The 18,177-nt window shown below is 43.0% G+C and overlaps 1 non-coding gene across 1 annotated transcript; it reads left to right on the forward strand.

Moving 5' to 3' along the window:
- Positions 1–15,965: 15,965 nt before the first annotated feature.
- On the forward strand, positions 15,966–16,072 carry LOC140852712 (small nucleolar RNA R71). The gene has a single exon (XR_012135614.1). It is a non-coding gene; the product is annotated as a small nucleolar RNA R71 (small nucleolar RNA).
- The last annotated feature ends 2,105 nt before the right edge of the window (positions 16,073–18,177 follow it).

Consider the following 18,177-nt stretch of genomic DNA (forward strand, 5'->3'; position numbering starts at 1 on the left):
ACCAGAAGACGAACCTCCCACTAAGTTCACCGACTCCTTGTGAAGTTGGTGATCCTTCTCAAAGTTCTGAAGCAACCCCAATAACCCGTGGTAGTTTACTTCAGGCTTTGTCATTCTATAATGAGTGAGGAATGGGAGATAAGACTTGGACAGTGAGTTCAGTATTGCATCTTTCCCAAGCTGCTCATGCAAGGGAAAGCCGAGCTTGCTTAATCGTTCCATCAGCTCGATCATGTACAATACATGATCAGTGACAGAGGTACCATCCTGTATTGGCATTGAAGATGGCACAACTAGTCTTGTGCCTCTCTATGTCATCGGGTGTGCCAAAGGCATCCTCCAACACTTGAAGCATGTCCTTTGGCTGAGCCATCTCGAATCTGCGACTGAACTCGTCGTTCATGGCAGCCAGCATGATACAGCGCACCGTGGTCCGGTCACTGAGCCACTTCTGGTAAGTATCTCTGACTGTTCCATGTGCATTGGTAGCTGGCTCCTCAGGTGCAGGATCCATTATCACATATAGGATCCGTTCATGCTCCAGGACTATCTTCAACTTTCGGTATCAGCTATCGAAGTTGGGTCCCACCAACTTATCATTGTCCAACAATGATCGGAGTGATAGGGAAGTGGCCATATTTGCACAAAGGAGAACCATAACCTAATTAGTAATTGATTCATTAAACCTAAAGATTTGGACTTTAATCAAAAGGTTTCTCTCACTATTTTATTCGAATTGATAGCCTCTACCTCCAATTCAAGGAATTACCCTAATTCCTTAGTGGGTACTAGAATCCACTTAGACTGCACACAAGCCCAACATTGGTTGGCCAACCCATGTACATCTAAGGGTAGGTTCATAACCAATTATTTCTCTAAATAATTTCTAGTAATTTTAATTTTGCTCCAGAAACCTAATCAGTAGGCTTTGGCCTCCACTGTAAGGATCCGGTTAGGTCCAACCATTAACATGATCATACTTGGTGTATCTAACCAATGAATGATTAAGCCCAACTTTGGTTGGCTCACCTAACCACCATTAGAGAGACACTTCCAAGTCGTCATATGATGAGTGATAATTTCATTAGTCAACAAGCACCAGGCCTTTGGGTCTGCAATGATTATTGAGTTAATGGACTCATTATCAAACACCTTAATGGGAGGATATGACTCAGTTATCTCCATAACTTTATCATTTTAAGGACCTAATAATTTTAGAAGATTTAAATAATTTAGAGGATGAGGTCAGATGAACCACTTGTCATGATCCTCCCACTGGCTTCACCAAGTCAGCTTAAGGGAAACCATTAAAAGGGCTGGTCTAGGAGCACCTAAATCAGTCACACTGATTTACCTAGCTGACATGGGTCAGCTCGAATAGTCAAGTGATCCGATCAAAATATAATTTCACCAAGAGGCCAGGTAAGTTCGATCAGTGGGAGGGTCTGCCAAAGCTTGCCTTAGACACCATCAGAAATGGCCAGGTAAGCGGGATCCCAATTAAAAACCACCGGTCTGGTTTACCTTAGACACCAACTGATTTAATTAGTTTCGATTAGATCAATCTAACAGTTCGTGCTAGACCGCTTAGCCAAGAATCAAGTCCATTTGGTTCTCGTTAAAGACATCGACTTGACCAACTACAACTATTGTAATTGATCTAGAGAATCCTTGACCTAATCTAAGATAATAATTGATTAGATTTAGTCAATTCTCTAATTAAGTCCATCTTTAATCTAACCATAGGTCTAACCTAATTAATGGACCTAATTTCTACTAACCCATTAACCCAATGTGTTATGATTTCTGTCTTAGGTTCTTCAATTCACAATCCTAAAACCTAATCAAACAACTTCTTAATTCTTAATTAAGTTTTGGGCTGAGGGTTGGGTTTGGCTTTTCAAAAAAATAATTTTTATATTTGTAAAATAATTTTATAATATGATTCTACCAATCATATTGCATGTTTGATTCATAATCAAGATACAAGTGAAATAAACATGAAACTACTTTAGATCTAATCTAAACAGGTTCATGTAATTGAAATAATTTCAAATTTAAATAATTTTTTTGCACAAAAATTATTAACAAAGAGATTTTATTTCAGATTTAAATATCTTTTAAATCTAATAAATCATAAATTTAATCTAGATCATATCTAACAAATTTATGATTAAAGATAGATCTACACAAACTAGGACAACCTTTGCACTGTAAGGGGTAAACCTTACAGCAGGACAACCTTGCAGTTTGTGATTGATCTAAAATTTTAATTTTAGATTTAATAATTAGATTATAAATTAGATCTAATCTAAGAAATAATCTAAGCATGTATAAATAATCATGTAATAAAGAACCTAGGCTCTGATACCAATTGAAGGAACCAGATCTAGGGTTTCAGGGTTAGATCTTGAAACTTTTTCAAGATCATACAGCGGAAGACTAAAATAAATCAAAATTTATTTTCTAAAATTAGAGAATCCCTATGTTGGGTATAAAATATCCCCCTAGCCGAAGTTTGTGATGGGAGTGATCCTCCGGGGATTCTACCGGCTTCCGACCTATGGCGACATCTCTCCGAACCTCTCTGGCGGTCGAGCCTCCGCAACACTCCCAAGTTTTGCCGACGGATAAGCCCCCGCCAGGTTCGACCGGATTCTTCACGATGGACGGACTCCACCCGAGTTTCCCCGATGATCCACCCCCTTCTAGACTCCATCCGGACTCCTACGGGAGCCGAACTTCATCCCCGACTTCAATTTGCAGGTAGACTCTGTCCGAACTCCTACGAGAGCTGGACTTCGTCCCCGACTTCAAATTGCAGGTAGACTCCGTCCGGACTCCTACGGGAGTCGGACTTCGTCCCCGACTTCAATTTGCAGGTAGACTCCGTCCAGACTCCTACGGGAGTCAGACTTCATCCCCGACTTCAAATTGCAGGTAGACTCCATCCGGACCCCTACAGGAGCAGGACTTCGTCCCTGACTTCGGCTGCAAAAAGACTCCACCCGGACTCCTACGGGAGCCGGACTTTGTCCCCAACTTCAATTTACAGGTAGACTCCGTCCGGACTCCTACGGGAGCCAGACTTCATCCCCGACTTCAATTTGTAGGTAGACTCCGTCCGGACTCCTACGGGAGCCAGACTTCGTCCCCGACTTCAATTTGCAGGTAGACTCCGTCCAGACTCCCACGAGAGTCGAACTTCATCCCCGACTTCAATTTGCAGGTAGACTCCGTCTGTACTCCTACGGAAGCTGGACTTCATCCCCGACTTCAATTTGCAGGTAGACTCCGTCCGGACTCCTACGGGAGCCGGACTTCATCCCCGACTTCAATTTGCAGGTAGACTCCGTCCGGACCCCTACGGGAGCCAGACTTCATCCCCGACTTCAAATTGCAGGTAGACTCCATCCGGACTCCTATGGGAGCCGGATATCATCCCCAACTTCAAATTGCAGGTAGACTCCGTCCGAACCCCTACGGGAGCCGGACTTTATCCCCGACTTTGGCTGCAGTAAGACTCCGCCCGGACTCCTATGGGAGCCGGACTTCATCCCCGACTTCAAATTGCAGGCAGACTCCACCCGGACTCCTATGGGAGCCAGACTTCATCCCCGACTTCAAATTGCAGGTAGACTCCATCCAGACCCCTACGGGAGCCGATCTTCATCCCTGACTTCGACTGCAGAAAGACTCCACCCAAACTCTTACGGGAGCCGGACTTCGTCCCCGACTTCAATTTGCAGGTAGACTCTACCCGGACTCCTACGGGAGTCGGACTTCATCCCCGACTTCAATTTGCAGGTAGATTCCGTCCGGACTCCTACGGGAGCCGGACTTCATCCCCGACTTCAATTTGCAGGTAGACTCTGTCCGGACTCCTACGGGAGCCGGACTTCGTCTCCGACTTCAAATTGCAGGTAGACTCCGTCCGGACCCCTACGGGAGCCGGACTTCATCCCCGACTTCAGCTGCAGGAAGACTCCGTCCGGACTCCTACGTGAGCCAGACTTCGTCCCCGACTTCAATTTGCAGGTAGACTCCGTCCGGACTCCTACGGGAGCCGAACTTCGTCTCCGACTTCAATTTACTGGTAGACTCTGCCCGAACTCCTATGGGAGCAGGACTTCGTCCCCGACTTTAATTTGCAGGTAAACTCCGTCCGGACTCCTATGGGAGCCAAACTTCATCTCCGACTTCAATTTGCAGGTAGACTCCGTCCGGTCTCCTACGGGAGCCAGACTTCATCCCTGACTTCAAATTACAGGTAGACTCCATCTGGACCCCTACGGGAGCCAGACTTCATCCCCGACTTCGGCTGTAGGAAGACTCCGCCCGGACTCCTATGGGAGTCGGACTTCATCCCCGACTGTAATTTGCAGGTAGACTCCATCCAGATCCCTACGGGAGCCGGACTTCGTCCCCAACTTCGACTGCAGGAAGACTCCGCCCGGACTCCTACGGGAGTCGGACTTCGTCCCCGACTTCAATTTGCAGGTAGACTCCGTCCGGACTCCAACGGGAGTCGAACTTCATCCCCGACTTCAATTTGTAGGTACACTCTGTTCGGACTCCTACGGGAGCCAGACTTCATCCCCAACTTCAAATTGCCGATAGACTCCATTCGAACTCCTACGGGAGTCGGACTTCATCCCTGACTTCAACTTGCAGGTAGACTCCGTCCGGACTCCTACGGGGGCCAGACTTCATCCCCGACTTCAAATTGCAGGTAGACTCCGTCCAGACCCCTACGGGAGCCGGACTTCATCCCCGACTTTGACTGCGGGAAGACTTCGCTCGGGCTCCTACAGGAGTCGGACTCCGAGCTCCTACGGCAAGTGATTCTCGCCCACCGCCTTAACGCCCAAGGCACCCAATAGGATTTGCAGCATCCAAGCTCCTCTCTGATGGATAGCTAGCCACCTCTCTCTGTCGGACACCCCAACCGAACTTTGGCCGACGGGCCTAGACCCCCAGGCAAGCCGCAGTATCGGCCACGATTCTGCTCCACTTCCTATGACAGATACGGCATAGTTTCTCCACCCTCTGACAAGTCACGATAATGGACGCCACTCCACTCCCCACAACAGACCTCACATGGCATGTCTCGATGATGGCCATGATTTTGCTCCACTTCCTGCGACAGATACGGTGCAGTTTCTCCACCCTCTGGCAAGTCACGACAACGGATGTCGCTCCACTCCCCACAACAAACCCCACGTGGCATGTCCCGATGATGGCCACGATTCCACTCCACTACTCTTCATAACAAACTCCTCCTGCCCCCATGCAGCCCACTGCCAGACGGTTACAAACATCGTTATCAGTCTGTTGCCCCCTCCGCCTATAAAAGGGGACCCCAGATACGTTATTCTTGAAGCTCTACTTTCTATCCCAAAAACTCTGCTAAAATTTTCGTTCGAGCACTCCATTCTTGTTGAGGTAGAGAACTGACTTGAGCATCGGAGGGTCTTGCCGGAGCAACCCCAACTCCGATTTAGACTTCCTTTGCAGGTCCCGACGGCGACCGCAACTCCCTCGACTCCAGCTTCTCCGATGCAGGTGGATTTTTGCACCAACAGGATTGGTGCTAGAGGAAGGGCTGTGTCTTCGCAGTACCCTTGTTCTTAAAGGAGCACTCAACGGGACCATCTCCGGTCACCTTCCCCGGCATCCTCTTCTCCTTCCTCCGCAAGATTTTCGCCCGATGCCGCCCCGTAGAGCGTCCACGTGGCGATCTACAACCTCCGCGGTCAGATCTCAGGCTCTGACCTCACCTCCAGTTTCCTAGCCTCCTCCCCCTCCTCTGGCAATGGTGGTTGGCGCGGAGCAATTCGACCTACTGGTGCAGCAGGTCAGAGGCCTCACTGAGGCCATGCGGCCATGCAACAGCAGCAGCAGCCGCAGGCATCAGCACGACTGGAGAGAGCATCACCAGAACTCCAACATCTGGTGGTAGGATGGGCCACTTGGGCCAGCCGCCCTGTCTTTCCCGAAAAGATGAATCCGAGGGTGGAAAGTCCTCAGTCGGATCATGATTCCACCCCTGGAAGATCTCTACCTCCATTCTGCTAGAAGATCCTCGAGACCCGTAGTCGAGAGGATTTCCTGGACCGAAGGCTCCAGGAGATAAACCGGTGGATTGAAGAACTCCGCCACACTCCCCCCATTCATTGTGAAGACATTTGTACTGACCCTCCCTTTTCTCAAATGATCATGCAGGAACCGATCCCGCCAAACTTCAAGCTCCCTCAATTTGAAAGCTATGATGGGACTTCGGACCCAGTTGACCACTTGGAGTTCTTCCGGATAATGATACTGCTTCACGGCGCCCCCGATGCCATCCTGTGCCGAGCTTTCCCATCCACCTTGAAGGGAGCGGCGAGAAACTGGTACTCAGTGCTGAAGTCGGGTACCATCTTTTTCTTTGATCAGATGAGCCACCAGTTTGTGGCTCATTTTGTTAGCAGCCGACGTCTCCAGAAGGGTTCGGAGTCCCTCATCAACATCAAGCAGAGGGAGGGGGAGTCCATTCGGGCCTACATCAACCATTTCAATATCGCCGCATTGGAGGTCCGAAAATTGGACCAATCGGTAGCGATGGCCGCCCTGAAAGGCGGACTTCAGAAGAACGATCTTTTATTCTCTCTGAAAAAGAAGTACCCCAGGAATTTTACTAATCTGTTGGCTCGGGCCGAGGGGTACGCCCGAGCAGAAGAAGCCTTCAAAATGAAGGATGAGGAGACCGCAAGAGAGCGGCAGGCGGGAGACTCGAGCAAGCCCGCAATTGAAAAAGGACCGAGGGAAGCTCGGCCACGATCCCGAACTCCTCCCAGGCACAAGCGCGCCCAGACTCCTCTCCGGACACGGAGGCAGAGAAGCCCGTAGCGCTGGGTTCGGCGGGTTCTCCCCCAGGAAGATTCTACAGCTACGCCCCCCTAAACGCATCAAAGGCCCAGGTGCTGATGGAAGTCAGGGAGCAGCTCCCGAGGCCCGAAAGGATGTGCACGCACCCCGGGAAGCACAACCATAATAAATTCTGCCTCTACCATCTGACCACAGCCACGACGTGGAGGAATGCATTCATCTCTGAGACGAGATCGAGGTGCTCATCCGTCGAGGCCGGCTCGACAGGTTCATTCGACGCTGGCCTGAGGGTAGATAGGACCGACCGAGGGCCCTGCCGTAGCCTGAGCCGCCAAGGAGGGAAGAGCAGCCCAGAGATCGGCCTCCAATTGGGATCATCAACTCCATCTTCGGAGGACCTTGACAGGAAGCAGACCTTCCATAGCCCTAGGGTTTGAAAACTTGTGAATGTATTGCGAACGATCCCTCTTTAAATCAAGATTTCTTTCAGACTTGCACATCTTTCCCTTTTTGGCATAGATTTGTAATGACGGGGATGATCCCGTCGGATGGCAAAAACAAACCCCAATGTGGGCAAGGTCGAAGGCCCGATTATTTGTAGACCGGATGGGGGGAGAGGTAATACAGCGCCCATATGCGCCCCCACAGCCATGTTAGGGACAGGAGGAGAACCTCGCCCTAACATGAGCAAGGTCGAAGGCTCGGTTATTTGTAGCCTGGATGGGGGGAGAGACCATACAGCACCCATATGCACCCCCACAGCCATGTTAGGGATAGGAGGAGAACCTCACCCTAACATGAGCAAGGCTGAAGGCCTGATTATTTGTAGACCGGATGGGGGGAGAGGCCATACAGCACCCATATGTGCCCCCACAGCCATGTTAGGGACAGGAGGAGAACCTCGCCCTAATATGAGCAAGGCCGAAGGTCCGATTATTTGTAGACCGGATGGGGGGAGAGGCCATACAGTGCCCATATGCGCCCCCACAGCCATGTTAGGGACAGGAGGAGAACCTCGCCCTAACATGAGCAAGGTCGAAGGCCTGGTTAATTGTAGACCAGATGGGGGGAGAGGCTATACAGCTCCCATATGTGCCACCACGACCCCGTTAGGAACAGAAAGAGAACCTCGTCCTAACCTGAGCTGAAACCGATCGCATCAGAAATAGGGAAAGAACCTCGTCTCGACACCAATTAAGGTCCAGCCAGTCGAGACTCGGCAAGAAAGGAGAAAACCTTCTCGGCGACCCTTCTACGCTACCGCGACTCTATAAAAAGCTAGGGAGAACCCTTGCCTAAAAAAAAAAAAAAAGAGAAAGAAAAGAGAGGGAAATATGAAGGAATAGCGGCTGGCTACCCCGACGAAAAATGGAGGCTGAACTACACTATAAGCACAAAGAACCTCGTCTCTATGAAGAGGGAGGAAGAGAAAGTAAGATCTACAATCGCGAACAAAAGGCAAATCGACACGACGGTGACTAGGAACCTCCAAGCGGCGTCGACGTCGAACCAATCAAAAGTACAAGAAACTCGACGATGACGACCTAATACAAGGATGAATTAGGAACCTTCGAACAACATCTACATCGCACGGGACAAAAATGAAAGAAGTCCGATGCATGACAATTCAACACGATGAGGTAACAAAGACCTTTTCATTTCATTAGCAAAATGTACGTTACAGGGCCTGGAAGACCGAAAAGAAAAAAAAAGAAGAAGACAAAAACAAAAAACAACAACAACGACAACAACAATGGCGATAACGAACAGACAAGCGACAAAAGAAGACACTTAGAGGGACAAAGGCCAAAAAGAGCCCTAAGGGGGCCCAGCTTCCTCCGACTTCAAACTTTCGACTTCGACCCTCATCTGGGAGTGCCTTAAGCTCTCGACTTCTCCTTCCAATTCTTTTTCTCTCATTAATATCTCCATGTACCTTGATGCGTAGTCATTGATAGCACCAAAAATAACTCTACTCACTACGTAGGTAGGATGAGTCAAGATCGTATTCTCAGGGACCTTGGGCTAAGTTGAGATTGCAAGATAAATGAAAGAAGCGTTGTTTTTGATTTAAAAAATAAATTATCTTAAAATTGAGGTAATTAAAAAATAAAGAGCTCGGGAGTTTTGAATTACTTTGCACTAGCAGAGTTGTATCTCTTTTTTTTAATTAAATAGATGTGATTAATCTTAAAAAAATATCTGTCTTTCCTTGACACGCTCCGTACCCGTAGATCACAATGCATCTCCAGAAAGTACTAGGTAAACAACTCTTCTTTCCTCGGCACGTCCCGTACCCATAGATCACAGTGCGTCTCCGAAAAGTAAAAGTTGTTCCTAATATTAATCTAATAGGAAAGCATAAATAAAAGCATATAAAGGAGAGCAAATAAAGAACTCATGACGATTTAAATAAAAAGTATAATCTTTATTGCATATAAAGAAATACAAGAAAGTTTAGAACAATAAACCATCTCTGTGTCGTTACAAAATTTCTTCTTCACTCTCGAGACTGCTAGCCTAGCTGCTCATGAAGTAGTCCCTTTCTATTCCTCTATGCAAGGCTCTAAAAGAATTTCTGGGCTCCCCCTCCAATGGGAGTACAAAAGCCTTTTTATAGGTGTTAGGAGGGAGGAGTTTTACATGATTTTCCGATGTGGGACTAAAGAAAATACTAATGATTAAAAATTGGATGGATGAGATGAAAAGATCACAAACAGATAAAGAAAATATAAATTTTTCCACTTGAAGCATTTCCAAATAAAATTTTTTTTCCTTTAATTTGCTAGCCGCTGTGTCTGCCATGCCAAATTCTCCTCGCGAACCCGCCATCCCGTGTGCCCGCTGCCGCGCCCACTGTGCGCGCGCCTGCTCGTGTCCGTCCGCCCGCGTGTCCGTCTGCCCGCGCACCCATGAGCTCATGCTGCATCCACTCGCGCGCCCACGAGCTCACGCCACGTCCACTCGCGCGCCCAGGAGAGAATTCAACGTGAAATAATTTTTCATATTCCAAAAAGAAACTTTTGTTTCTTCATAATGACATCTATATCCTTTTGAATTCCTTGCATAGTATCTTCATTTTCTATAATACCGTATGCATCTTTCTTTTATTTTAATTTTATTTTAAGTCTAATTTTCTTCAAACTTGAATCTTTTTGATCTATGAATCAAACTCTTTGTATCGACGATTACCTTTCCTGTAAAACATAAAAAGAAATATCAAATTCTTAATAAATAAAATAAATTAAACATAATTTTCTGCTTTAAGTGACTTAAATTAAGTGTTTATCACACCCTCCAACTTGAATTTTGCTCGTCCTCGAGTAAAATAGATATATCAGTATTGTGTACCGACTCGATCTTGAATCAAAAATTAGGTTAGGCATCCCAAAAAGTAGATGATACTTGGTCAGACCATTAAACAGATATTTCATTGGATTATCAATTTGACCCAATTAGTGGCTGAGTATTAACTAAAGAAATTTCAGAGCTTTTCTTTCACCAACTCCCCACTTTACTCTTTAAATCTTCTAACTTAATGAGAAAGAGGTTTATTATCTTCTTGCAATTTAGTTCCCTTAATATATATATATATATATATATATATATATTATAACATTGCCTACCTTTTTACGCGAACCACAATGCTTACTTGGGCGAAAGGGCTCGGTTACTCAGTAGGAAACCAATATTGTTTTATTTTTTTTTTTTTTTTTAAAGTAAATTTTAAGGAGAATTTTTACATACCTCGATCTTTCCACCCAATTTCTCATGAAGCAGATTCTTTATTGAGATCAGTAAGAAGAGGGTTGTAGAATCACTCCTAAAATTTGATCTAGTTTAAACCCTACCATTCATTGAGTTTTCTTAATAATTTATTCCTCAGTATCTCTAAAATTATCTTGACCATTAATCATTCATTTATTAGGATGCCTAATTGACTCTTAATCAAAAGAAAATTTGAATACACAAAACTAATTATTTTTAACCATACTCGAGGATTTGATTAATTTCTTTCCCCCCCCAACTTAATCTACATTGTCCTCAATGGAGTAGGAAAGCAAAGAAAATAAAAGGAGAGAGTGCACCTGGGATAATTTTGCTTCGAAAGTTGAAGATAGCTTCATTGATTAATAGGCTCTTGTTCTAAATTCCTACAGCTGCGGTAAAGTAAAAAATATGAAATCGTTGGGTTGCCTCCCAACAAGCGCTAAGTTTTACGTCTTCAGCTAGACTGAATTGAGTATTATGGTGGTTTTGGATCCACTAAATCAACAGATTCAATAATTCTCCATCACTAATTCCATCTATGTAAGGTTTCAATCGCTGACCATTCACTTTAAAAGTGTTCCCCTATTTAGGATTTTTGAGTTCTATAGCTCCATGAGGAAATACCTGAGTTACAATGAAAGGTCCATCCCAACGTGAGCGAAGTTTTTCAGGAAACAGACGCAATCTAGAATTGAAGAGCCAAACTTTTTGATTGGGCTCGAATATTTTTCGTGCAATAAATTTATCATGGTATGCTTTAGTTCGTGCCTTATAAATTTTGACACTCTCATACGCTTCATTGCGTAGCTCTTCAAGTTCATTTAATTGGAGTCTCCTATTGGAACCTGCATTTTTCATATCAAAATTAAATTGTCGTATGGCCCAAAATGCACGATGTTCCAATTCCACCGACAAATGACAAGCTTTTTCGAATACAAGTCGATAAGGAGACATTCCTATGGGTGTTTTAAAAGCAGTATGGTAAGCCCATAATGCATCGTCTAAGCGAAGAGACCAATCCTTTCTATCGGACCTAACCATCTTTTCTAGGATATGTTTAATCTCCCTATTTGACACCTCTACCTGATCATTAGTTTGGGGGTGATATGGTGTGGCCACTTTGTGTGAAATATTATATTTTTTCATAAGTGCTTCAAAATATTTATTCATAAAATGAGTCCCCCCATCACTAATGATCACCCTTGGGAAGCCAAATCGACTAATGATGTTTCGTTGGATAAAACTAATTACAATTTTATTATCATTAGTCTGTGTAGCTATTGCCTCCACCCATTTTGATACGTAATCAACTACCACCAGAATATATTCAAATCTAAATGAGGCTGGAAAAGGTCCCATGAAATCAATCCCCCAAACATCGAAGATTTCTACTACTAAAATAGGGGTCAGCGCCATCATATCCTTCTTGGATAAATTTTCTGTTAGCTGACATCACAGACAACTTCGGCCAAATTCATGTGCATCCTTGAAAAGTGTTGGCCAATAAAACCCACTCTGCAGTACTTTTGCTGCAGTTTTTCTTCCACTAAAATGTCCCCCACATGCCGAAGAATGGCAAAAAGTGAGAATGCTTTGGAATTCACTCTCGGGGATACAACGGCGAATAACTTGGTCAGGACAGTATTTGAATAGTTCAGGTTCTTCCCAGAAATAATGTTTAATTTGCGAGAAGAATCGATCCTTTTCTTGTTTTGTCCAGTGAGAAGGTACTTGTCCTGTTGACAAGTAATTAACAATATGGGCAAACCATGGAGGACGGCTAGAGGAAATTGCGAAAAGTTGTTCGTCAGGAAATTTTTCTTTGACCTCATCTATGTCTATCGTGTGTTCAACTAAGATCCTGGAGATGTGATCAGCTATCACATTCTCAGAACCCTTCTTATCTCGGATTTTCGGATCAAATTCTTGTAAAAGAAGGATCCATCTGATCAAATGCGGTTTAGTATCTTTCTTTGAGAGGAGATATTTCAGAGCCACATGATCAGAGTAAACTAGAACCTTAGACCCTAACAGATATGAACAAAATTTTTCAAGGGCGAACACTACTGCTAATAGCTCTTTTTCTGTTGTGGTGTAGTTTAATTGGGCATCGGAAAGAGTCTTGCTAGCATAATAGATCACATGTGGCTCCTTATTGATTTTTTGACCTAAGACGGCACCTATTGCAAAGACAGAGGCATCACACATAATCTCAAATGGAATGGACCAGTCAGGGGGTTTTATTATGGGTGCTGTTGTCAGGGCTGTTCGTAATGTATTGAATGCTTTCAAACAGTCTTCATCAAAGATAAATGGTGTATCCTTGGCCAACAGATTGCACAAGGGTTTTAAAATCTTGCTAAAGTCTTTGATGAAGCGTCTATAAAATCCGGCATGACCTAAGAAGGATCGTATTTGTCGGACCGAAGTAGGGGGTGGTAGTTTTGAAATGACCTCAACTTTGGCTTTATCTACCTCAATCCCTCTTTCAGAAATAATATGTCCTAATATAATTCCTTTCCCTACCATGAAATGGCTCTTTTCCTAACTTAGGACAAGATTTGTCTCCATACACCGTTTAAGAACTTTGGAAAGATTATGGAGACAATCCTCAAAGGTGGTTCCAAACACAGAAAAATCATCCATAAAAACTTCAAGATATTTGTCCACCATATCCGAAAAAATGGCCAGTATGCACCATTGAAATGTAGCGGGTGCATTGCAAAGCCCGAATGGCATACGCCGAAAAGCGAAGGTGCCATAGGGGCAAGTGAAGGTAGTCTTTTTTGATCATCCAAAAATACAGGTACTTGATTGTACCCTGAATAACCATCAAGAAAATAGTAGAAACTTTGTCCTGCTAACCGTTCTAGGATTTGGTCGATGAAGGGCAATGGAAAATGGTCCTTCCTAGTAACAGCATTCAATTTTCTATAATCTATGCATACTCGCCATCCAGATGATATGCGAGTGGAAAGTAGTTCACCTTCTTCATTCTCAACCATAGTAATATCAAATTTCTTAGGTACTACTTGAGTGGGACTGACCCATTTACTATCGGATATGGGGTAGATGATTTCAGCATCTAACCACTTTACTACCTCTTTCTTTACTACTTCACGCATGTTTGGGTTCAATCTCCTCTGCATATCTCGATGGGGTTTGGCATGTTCCTCAAAATGAATATGGTGCATGCAAATGGAGGGGTCAATTCCTTTTAAATCGGAATGGACCAACCGATAGCCTCTTTGTGTTCCTTCAGAATACCAACCAATTGTGCTTCCTGATTAGGGGTCAAGTCTGATGCAATGATTGCCGGGAGGGTGTCATTGAGTCCTAGAAATACATACTTGAGCGTAGCAGGAAGAGTTTCAATTCTAACATAGGTGGTGATTCTAAAGATGGGACTATTGGTGTACTGGCTAATGTGGACAATGGCTCATACTTGATTATCCATGGAGGAGTGGTTTTATCGTGTGGTGTATCCAACAAGATGTTAACTTCTTTCATATATTCCTTAAAGTCACACACTCCAAAGTGAGCCAAGCAAGTATCTAAGGGTCTGGTGCTAGAATTATGGGTGTTGCATCTTCTATAATATCTTCTAGTATATCTACTTCGAAGCAACTATCCATTGATGATCTTTGGGAAGCACCAAACACATTCAGTCTTAGTTTCTTATTCCCAAAGATACGTCCATGACTCCTGTCCTACAATTAATGCATGCATTTGCCGTAGCTAGGAAGGGTCGTCCTAAGATAATGGAAATTTGTCTGGGGTTGCCACTTAATTTCATATCGAGAACCAGAAAATCAATTGAAAAGTAAAACTCATCTACCTTGACCAAGACATCCTCAAGCATTCCACGTGGTTCCTTAATTGATCTGTCAGCTAACTGCAGTGTGACTGATGTGGGTTTCAGTTCTCCAAATCTAAAAAGTTCATACACCGAACTAGGTAAAAGATTCACACTTGCCCCTAAATCCAGAAGAGCTTTTTCAATGTGATAATCTCCTATAACACAAAAATGATGGGGGCTCCTGGGTCCTTAAGCTTTGGAGGAGTGGTATGCTGGAAGACAGAACTAGCCTGTTCAGTGAGACATACTTTCTTTGAGATTTGTGATCTAGATTTACGTTTTTGGGTGCACAAATCCTTTAAAAATTTGGCATAAGCAGGGACCTGTTTAATTACGTCTAGAAGGAGAAGATTAATTTGGACTTGTTTAAACAATTCCAACATCTCATCAAGTTTTCTCCCTTCTTATCTGCAGGAATAGGGGCTTTCAGGGCATCCGAAAATGGGGCTTTAGGCAAGTAAGATGATTTCGGTGCAGTTGGTTCCTTCTCTATTTTCAGATCCTCCTTGTTCTTGGGTGATTGGGATTCGGTTAGAGGTTTAGGGTCGGTCTCATTAGTTTTACTAGTGTGTTCAATGACCTTTCCACTTCTCAGAGTCATGATTGATTTGGCATGTTCAGAAAAAGCTTCTGAGGTATTAGAACTCTCAATCACAAATTGTCCTCTTGGGTTGCTCTCGGGTTGGCTAGGTAATTTTCCTCCTTCCCTCCTACAGAATGCAGTTGCTAGTTGACCTATTTGGGTCTCTAGCTTAGCAATGGATTGTGTGTGGGAGTTAAGGATCTGAGTGTTGACTTCTAGTCGTTCTAGTGCTTTCAGGACTTTTTTCTCAAAAGCTGAGCTGTGACCAGTAGTAGACGGTTGAGGAACATTTTGAAATTGATGGTATGGTCCATGCCTATATGTTGGGTCTTGATATTGAGGTCGAGGTGTGGTAGGACCAACCATTGGTTGTGGTCTCCAGAAAAAATTTGGATGGTTTCTCCAGTCGGGGTTATAAGTGTTCGAATATGGATCATTTCCTGGTCTGCGAGCTTGTTGGACTTGAGCTTGCTGAACCTGCTCATGCACAAACTCAGAAAATTGAGGTGCGGCTGGGCATTCACTAACAAAATGGTTCGGACTTGCACACAATGCACAAACTTCTTGGATTGGGTTAGGTGGAATCGGGGATTGTCTAGTATTTAGAAGACGATCTAATTTTTGGGACAGTTCATTTACCTTTTGATGGATATTTATGGCATTTCCTACTTCATATATTCCACCTCTCTTTGGGTTTAACATGGGTTTATCTCTAATAGAGGCAGACATATGATGTAATGAATTTTCACTTAAAATTTCAAATAGTTGCCATGCCTCATCCTCACTTTTCAGCATGAATGTCCCACCGCATGATGCATCGATCATTTGTCGATATCTTTCAGAGAGCCCATCATAAAAATATTGGATTAACTGCCACTTGGGTACAAATGGTGGGGATATTTTCTAATAAGGTCCTTTAATCTCTCCCATGTTTCATGAAACATTTCTCCATCTAATTGGAAAAAACTAGTTATGGCTTTCCTTATTTGATTAGTTTTTTCCTATGGGAAAATATTTCTTGAGAAACTCTCCTTGCAGCTGGTCCCAAGTTGATATAGTCATGGAATCCAAAGTATGTAGCCAGTATTTGGCTTTGTCCTTAAGTGAAAAAGGAAATAATTTTAACCTAAGAGCATCATCAGAGAAGTTATGAATTTTGACAGTTGAGCATATCTCAAGAAATTCTTCAAGATATTTATAAGGATCCTCATTACTAAGTCCATAAAATGAAGGTAACATTTGGATTATACTGGACTTAATTTCATATTGAGTGGCCTCCACAGGGGGCACTTGAATACAAGGAGAGTAGGTATATGTGGAAGGAGTAAAGTACTCCTTCAATTGCTTGGTGGATCATTCTCCTGATTTCGGTCCATATTTTTACGTCTGTTGGCTCTAAAGGTTCTTTCTATTTCTAGATCAAAAGGTTGGATTTTTATCGTAACGATCAACGGCCAAGCATACACCTTACAATTATACTGTAGAGCAAACTCAGAATTTTTTTTTTATAATATATATTTTTATAATAAAGTGAGAAAAGAATGAAGAAAATCTAAAGAGAAGAACCTAAGAATCTTAAATCTATGAAAAGGGAGAAATTAGTTAATATTTAGATGTTAATTGCAATCAACTTAAACAATCATAGACTCTCTATCCTAAAGTTAACTTAGATCTAGACAGCTCCTAACTTTCAAGACCGCCTTTGAGCACTCCAAGCTCAAGACTGACTAACTGACTCGGCCAGGTAAGCGTAAGATGTGGGAGGTTCCCTGCTCGTTGCTTTCCTTAGACACCAACTGAGTTGGCCAGGTCAGTCAACGAAACCAATTAAAACCACTTTCTTTAACCACTTGCCTTAGACACCAAGCAATTAACCAATCCGTACTCGGTTCAACTCTAGAGCTTTCTTATCCTATTGAGCTCGAAATTTTAGGACTGACGTCTAGTTGATTTTAAAATTAAGGCTTGGTTTAATGCAAATGAAGGATATGATTTTGGGCCAAGGAAGGGTGATCAAATCTCCACCTTATCTAGTTAATGGGTTATTGCCCTTATGATTAATTATGGAGATGAGATGCAAAAAAAATGTATCCAATCAAGTTAGAAATTTTTATATTTGGGGTTATGCTATTTTAGTTAAGTGTTATGAAATATCAGTGGCTTCTTTTTTTTAAAAAAAGATTTATAGTTTTATCTTTTTATCTATATTTTTTTTTTTTTTTTTTTTAGTTTTGCAAGAAAATAAGTTTAAGTGATTAAGTCTAAAAAGCAATAAATCACTAGGCTATAAAAATAGCAAATTATTCTAAGCAGAAAAATTCCTAAGATTAAAAAGTAGTAAATTAGTTATGCAAGGTAATTATGTAATTATGCAAATAAGATTATCTAGCTAGAAAGCACTGAAAAAAAAATTAAAGCGAGAAATAAAAACTGAAAAGCATTTTTTTTTTAAAAAAAAATTCAATTTTTTTAATTCAACCATGCCAAGATCTCCGGCAACGGCGTCAAAATTTGATGCGTAGTCGTTGATAGCACCAAAAATAACTCTACTCACTACGTAGGTAGGATGAGTCGAGATCGTATCCTCAGGGACCTTGAGCTAAGTTGAGATTGCAAGATAAACGAAAGAAGTGTTGTTTTTGATTTAGAAAATAAATTATCTTAAAATTGAGATAATTAGAAAATAAAGAGCTCAGGAGTTTTGAATTATTTGCACTAGCAGAGTTGTATCTCTTTTTTTAATTAAATGGATGTGATTAATCTTAGAAAAATACCTGTCTTTCCTCGGCACGCTCCGTACCCGTAGATCACGGTGCGTCTCCGGAAAGTACTAGGTAAACAACTCTTCTTTCCTCGGCATGCCCCATACCCGTAGATCACGGTGCGTCTCCAGAAAGTAAAAGTTGTTCCTAATATTAATCTAATAGAAAGCATAAATAAAAGCATATAAAGGAGAGCAAATAAAGAACTCATGACGATTTAAATAAAAAGCATAATCTTTATTGCATATAAAGAAATACAAGAAAGTTTAGAACAATAAACCATCTATGTGTCGTTACAAAATTTTTTCTCCACTCCCGAGACTGCTAGCCTA

The sequence above is a fragment of the Elaeis guineensis genome, chromosome 11 (genome assembly GCF_000442705.2).
Source record: "Elaeis guineensis isolate ETL-2024a chromosome 11, EG11, whole genome shotgun sequence".
In the NCBI taxonomy this organism is placed as follows: domain Eukaryota; kingdom Viridiplantae; phylum Streptophyta; class Magnoliopsida; order Arecales; family Arecaceae; genus Elaeis; species Elaeis guineensis.